Raw genomic sequence first — 7,221 nt, 5'->3', positions numbered from 1 at the left:
ACTCCAATCTTAAGATTAATGAAATTAAAATGATAAAATAAAACATTCTAATCTATTAGTCCTTCACTCTCGTAACTAGGGGGAGTGTACCAAGGACATATCAAAATTTCTAAGATTAATGTTATTGGTCCTTTACTCTTGTATCTAGGGGGAGTATTATCAAGGACATAACTCAAATCTTAGGTTTAATGAAATTAAATATAATATTAATACAAAACTTTCTAATTTATTAGTTCTCCATTCTCGTATCCAAGGGAATGTTATCCAGGACGTGTTCTTCACTCTCGTATCCAGTGGAGTATTACTAAGGACGTATCAAAAGTTCTATATTTTAACAATACTGATGTGAACAATCATATGTGAAATATGAAACATAACACTATATAATAAGATTTGAACTCAGTTCGAAAACTAACTCTGAAAGTCAAACAGTGGGTTAATATGGTTTCGATTGTTAAAAGTATACGAGTTATGAAAACATTTCAAATGAAATAATAAATTTAAGTACAATATATTCTTGTACTTTTGCTTGTATTCCCCCTGAAAACATTCAAAAACACTGAAAAAAAGTAGGGGTATCAACTCACCAGACGGGAAACGTATCGGTTTGGATGCTAAACATCAGCTTGGGGCCTTAAAACGCGTGAGGTTCATATGTAATATGAAGAGATACACATTTGTATCTAAATAGGATTTGGACTACTAATCAAATATGAATAAACACTTCGAGACGCGAAAACACTTCATTACAACTGTTTGGAGTGACCCGAGTGGCATCTATGGATGTGTATGACTTGAATATGGAGTTTGCCCAATGACCAGCTCCCCATGAGTTTACGGTCGTAAACTCATGGTGGGGGTGTTCTTGGGTGCTAAATGGTCTTACAACTCTTGTGGGGTAATGCTAGGCTTGGTTTTAAGGCATTGGAAGGGGACTTGAACAACATAAGGACCATTTGATGAGTTTACGGAAGTAAAATAGGAGTTTATGGCTGTAAACTCTCACCTACTCAATCCTTATGTGCTTTGATGGTCCTAGGTTAATCACATGTGATTCTACCATTATACACGCCATGAAACGAATTTAGGGCATCATTTGACTAAGATATAGGAGTTTACGGCCCAGGAACCTTTCCTTGGGGTTTTAGGGTTTACGGCCGTGAACTCCTAAGGGAGTGGTTTTTTATCAAGTTTAAGGCCCCCAACTCGTTTGTGGTTGCTTCTAGACTTTATTCCAAGGCTTAGGAGGTGTTTAAGGGGCATCTTAACACATAAAAAGGAGTTTACTGCCCATGAAAGGGTGTTTATGGTCCAAGCATGTTCTTGGGCCGTAAAATCATATTCAATCCTCAATTGATAAGGTTTTGGTGTTCCAAGTCTAGTCTTGAAAGCCCCTAAGTCATATCTAAGCTCCAAAGGTGATTTGGGAAGGTTTTGGGGCTCAAAAACCCATTTTATGTGTGTTTGTGGCCCAAGACTGTTCTAGGGCCGTAAACACATGATGTTGGTCCTATTCCAGGATTTGAACACGAATTTGAAGGCTAAGGATGCTAATCTATGAGTTAGGGTAGTTACCTTAACGATTTGAGGCTTGAATTGGATGATTTTGGACCAAGGACATGGATTTGAGGAGAGAGAGTAGTGAGAGAGTGAAAAAGGCTTCAAATGAGGTCCTTTGAACTTTATATATGGTTCGAGTTTGGGAAACGGTGGAATTCTACCCGATACCGACGTTAAACGAGGCTTTTAGTCGCACCCGATTAAGTTGTCGTAACCCGATATGGTCGAAACTAAAAATTTTCTAAGTAATAATTTGGGATGTTTTCATGGGTTTCTAACCTGTTTGGATACCTACTAGGTCATAATAAAAGTCTTAAATAATTGACTTAATCCAAAAACGAATTTGAAACAATTCGCTAAAGACGAGTTTTATGGACGGAAACGAGTTACGGCGATGAGACAAACTTCGGGTTGTCACACATACAAATATTTGTGGACCCTTCATATCAACCACAAGAGATGCTAATCGATTTTATGTGACTTTCACTGGTGATTATAATAGATATGGTTATGTATATTTAATCAAACATAAGTCAGAAACCTTTGAAAAGTTCAAAGATTTTAAACATGAAGTCGAAAATCAATTAGGCAGGAAAATAAAGATACTTAGATCCGATAGAGGCGGAGATTATCTTAGCAATTAGTTCAACGACTATCTAAAGGAATGTGGGATAGTCTCACAATTGACTCCTCCTAGGACACCACAGTTAAATGGTGTGGCCGAGAGGCATAATCGAACCTTGTTAGACATGGTTCATTCTAGGACGATTCGTGCTCCACTTCCAATTCATTTCTGGGGCTATGCGCTAGAAACAGCCGCCCGCATCCTAAATCTTGTCCCAACAAAGAAGGTTGCCAAAAAACCTCATGAAATGTGGACAGGGAAGGTTCCCTCGTTAGCACATATTAAAGTCTAGGGTTGTGAAGCTTTCGTGAGATGAGAGACTCATGACAAGCTAGCAACAAGAAGTGAGAAATGTGTTTTCATTGGTTACTCAAAACAGTCTTTTGGATATTTGTTCTACAGACCTAGTGAGAGCGTGGTTTTTGTAGCACGAAGAGGAGTCTTTCTAGAAAGAGAGCTCATATTCAAAGAGGACAGTTGGAGTACCATTGAACTTGAAGAGATTCAAGACTCAACTAATGAAGGAACGTTAGATGACACTAGCACTCAACCAGAGGAAACAATTCCTGTTGAACCAGTTGATAAATCATTACCTCTTCGAAGATCCACTAGGGTGAGTGTGCCACCTGAGTTGTATGGTTTTCATATTACTTCAAACGGTGACACATTCATCAGTGATAGGACACTGGTGAATTTAGATGAACCAGTCTCTTATAAGGAAGAAATGGCAGGCCCAAAGGCTTCCAATTGGAAAGAGCCAATGGATAGTGAGATAAAGTCCATGTATGACAACCAAGTTTGGAATTTGGTCGATAATGTACCGGGTCGTAAGACAGTTGGGTGCAAATGGATCTTCGAGAAGAAGACAGACATGGATGGGAATGTACACACATTCAAGGCTAGATTGGTTGCGAAAGGTTTCACATAAACCCTAGGGGTTGACTATGATGAAACATTCTTGCCAGTAGCCAAGATTAAATCTATCAGGATATTGCTCGCCATAGCTGCCTTTCATGACTATGAAATCTGGCAGATGGATGTTAAGACTGCTTTCCTTAACGGGAAGCTGGCTGAGGATGTTTACATGAATCAGCCAGAGGGTTTTGTCGATGCAAAGTTTCCCAATAGAGTGTGTAAGCTTGAGAAATCCATTTATGGATTAAAACAAGCATCTCGCAACTGGAATCTTTGCTTCCATGAGAGATTCAAAGAGTTTGGTTTCTCTAGAAGTGAAGATGAGTTTTATGTGTATATCAAGGCTAGTGGGAGTATAGTAACTTTTCTGGTGTTGTATGTCGATGACATATTACTCATTGGTAACGACATTCTAACCTTGAACGAAGTTAAGTCTTGGCTTGGAAAGTGTTTTGCCATGAAAGACCTCGGAGAAGCTGCTTATTTTCTTGGGATTAGGATATTCAGAGATAGAAAGAAGATACTAACTGGACTTAGTCAGAGCACATACTTGGATAAGGTACTAAAGAGGTTTAGTATGGAAAATTCCAAGAAGGGAGAGCTACCTATCCAGAGCAACACAAAATTGAGTAAGACTCAATGCCCTAGTACATATGAGGAAATAGCTGACATGAGTCGTGTACCTTATGCTTCCGTTGTCAGATCGATCATGTACGCTATGACATGTACTCACCCTGATGTGTCATTTGCTTTGAGCATGGTTAGTCGATATCAGGGAAACCCAAGTAGAGCTTGTTGGATAGCAGTAAAGAATATACTCAAGTATTTGCGAAGAACGAAGGACTGGGTCCTTGTACTTAGTCGCAATGATATTTTGAGTGTAGATGGTTTCAGTGATGCCAACTTTCAAACGGATAGAGATAACTTCCGTTGTCAGTCTGGCTGGGTATTTCTACTGAATGGAGGAGCAGTTACTTGGAAAAGTTCCAAGCAAGATATGGTGGCTGATTCTACTTGTGAATCAGAGTACATAGCAGCGAGTGAAGCGTCTAAAGAAGCAGCTTGGTCGAGGAACTTCATCGGAGATCTTGGAGTTGTTCCAACCATCTAGGAGCCAATGGAACTGTTCTGCGATAATGAGGGAGCGGTTGCCTTAACTAAGCAACCCAGAGACCATGGTAAAACCAGACATATCGACAGAAAGTACCATTTCATCAGGCATAGAGTAGAAGAAGGCCATCTTGTTGTAAAGAGGGTATCATCTGAAGATAACCCAGCAGACCCCCTCACAAAAGGTCTGAGTAGGGCTAAGCATATTCAGCATGCTCGAAGCATAGGGCTGAAAGATGATATTAGTTTTAGTGGTTAGATTAGTCTAGTTCAGAAACTTGTTAAAAAGGAAATGTAATTGACTTTTGGTGATTAAATAATAAAGTATTATTTATGAGTTTGTTTACTGCTTTTTGTCAATTGTTTATTATTGTGTTTCATATTTTGCATATTTTACTTCCTGAATAATATGATTGTTCAAACTCCACAGTCGCTCGTACTTTTGGAAGTAAGTAGTGAATTAAGATTGTCATGAATTGGATTGCAGATTGTCTAAGGATAGACATAGCAATAGAATTGCTGCAATGTTCATGAGTACTCAGAGAGTGAGATTTGAGTATTGGATAAACCCACGCTCAGAGTATTACTTCATGGAATTCATCACGAGTAATGCTGAGACGATAATATCTATGATCTTGAAACAGAGATATATGAGTTGTAATTTGCAAGTCGGCTATACATTGGTGATACAAAAACACATCAGTAACTTGGTGTTATAAAACGTATTGTCATGTATGGTTTGATGAGTAAAAGATACAAGCATATCAGTCAATGTTTATTCGTTCCTTTTTCCCTAACGGGAAAAGCAATCTATGTGGGCCCCTCGATGATTTGGTGTTGACTTTTGTGCTTGGTCCAGCCAGGACTAAATTGATGTGTTCGATTAGAAGTCCTATATCATCACAAATCAGAAATCGGGAAACATAGATTATGGATAAAGAGATTGATTGTATTCCATGTATTATGTCTAGGGATATATAGTAGAATGAAGGGTCATGTGATCACTTATCTTAGGACACATAACTGACTGGGTCAGAGTTCAGCAACAACTTTTGGAAGCTACAATTTGCTGGTCAAATTTAGAAGTCATACTAGAAATTATAGTTACAGACTTATCCAAGTGGGAGACTATTGGATTAGGTGTCTAAGCCCATAACTATAATTGGTATGTACATGAACTGATAGCAGCATAATCCTTTTGGGTTGCCCTCAAACCTAACAACCGGACAAGGGAATTATGGGAGGAGATATATTGATTTATTATAAGATTAATAAATTAATATAAATGATTTACTAACATATTAAAGGATTAATATATTTATTAGAAATCATAATGTTTAATTGATAGTTAGCCAGAAATTAATTAGAATTAATTTTCGGGTTAGTTTGCAATTATCAGATAGTTGAGTGGAAGGATCCAGAACCTCCTTGGAAGGAGGTGGATGAAATATATAGTGGAAACCCTAAGGATTTCGTCCAAGGGGCTTTGGATAATTGGATTAGCTTAGGCCCCAAGCAAAGGAGTATTAGGGTTTTCCCAAAACCCTAGATCCCTCAGCTATATAAGGAGCCTCCCAACTCCTAAAATTGGCCACTCCTACCTTGAAAGAAACCCTAGGCCGACTTTTGCATACCCTACCCTCTCTCTCCGTCAAGTTTCCTTCTTGCTAGTTCTTGGGTGTGATTCCATTAGAGGCATTACATTTGTGGAGCTAGGTTTCCAAGAAGATCAACTTCAAGAGGATTATGAATTGTTTACTATAACAATTGAAAGGTATGTAACTCTTAAACCCTAGTTAATCAATTTCGAAAATAGCCTCTCTCCTCTAGGGTTCTTGTTTGAAATTAAAAGTTATATGTTCAATAGTTAAAACATAGATCCAAAGTAGGTTGCATGTGAACTTAGGAATTGTTTTCTAGTTTATTTGTTTTACCTAAAACCCATCACTTAGATCATGTACACACTTTTTGAACTGATATTTATACCCCATGACCGGGTTATGTAACATCCAAAAAATACGGTCCATTTTTTAAAATTTATAAATAAAATCATAGTAATCGAAATCATCTCATAAAAACATAAATGATAGTATCTCAAAACATCATATCAAAACACTGTATCAAAACCAGATGTCCAAATATCAGAGTAAATCATCTTAGGGTAAATGTTGTGGTGTGTGCAATGCCGTCATCCCGAGCTCTTCCCTTTACTAGCGGAAGTACCTGAAACCAAAACTGAAAACTGTAAGCAAGAAGCTTAGTGAGTTTCCCCAAACTACCACATACCATACATATAATTAAGCTACTAAGAGATACAGACCCCGCCCACACTCAAGGAGATATGAGTGTGACATCCCCAAATTCACGGGCATAAAAGACTGGTTTCATTTATGCTTTTAAAAATAATTTCAGAGTAAATCTATTGATTAAAAAGAGTTGTGGAATTTGTCTTTAAAACAATACATGATAAAATAAGGTTTATCAAAGCATTTCATAAAGAAATGTATTTTCATTATATATCAAAACTCGGGATGTGATGTTCCGATATAGACGCAAAAGCATAAACAATAAAGCATAGACCTTACACAGTTATATACAACTACTGGTTTATAAACAAAAACATCTTCACAAGTTCTCCATCTTATGCTCTCGTGCCACTACCTGTAATACAAAGAAACTGAGTGGGTCAGGCTTGGGAGCATGGTGAGCATATAAGGTTTTCAACCCACAATAAATAGTTATATTTAATTTCACCAACTAACAGTAACCCGATTACCCATTCCTGTTATCCTCACTTTACGTCCCTATGACAACAACTATTACAAGGGACCTAATCTTGGATTTTCATCGAGACGGACACTACTGCAAAGGGGTTTCCTCAGTAATGAATGTCCTAAGGCAACCATGAAGGGATAGAATACAATAAATGAACACTCATGTTCACTACACCTACAGGTTATGAGCCTGCCAACATTCCACTGAACTGTCTAGAAAAGTACGTGGTCGTCATC

Source organism: Lactuca sativa, chromosome 3, assembly GCF_002870075.4.
Source record: "Lactuca sativa cultivar Salinas chromosome 3, Lsat_Salinas_v11, whole genome shotgun sequence".
NCBI classification, from domain to species: domain Eukaryota; kingdom Viridiplantae; phylum Streptophyta; class Magnoliopsida; order Asterales; family Asteraceae; genus Lactuca; species Lactuca sativa.
This window is presented reverse-complemented; position numbering follows the sequence as displayed.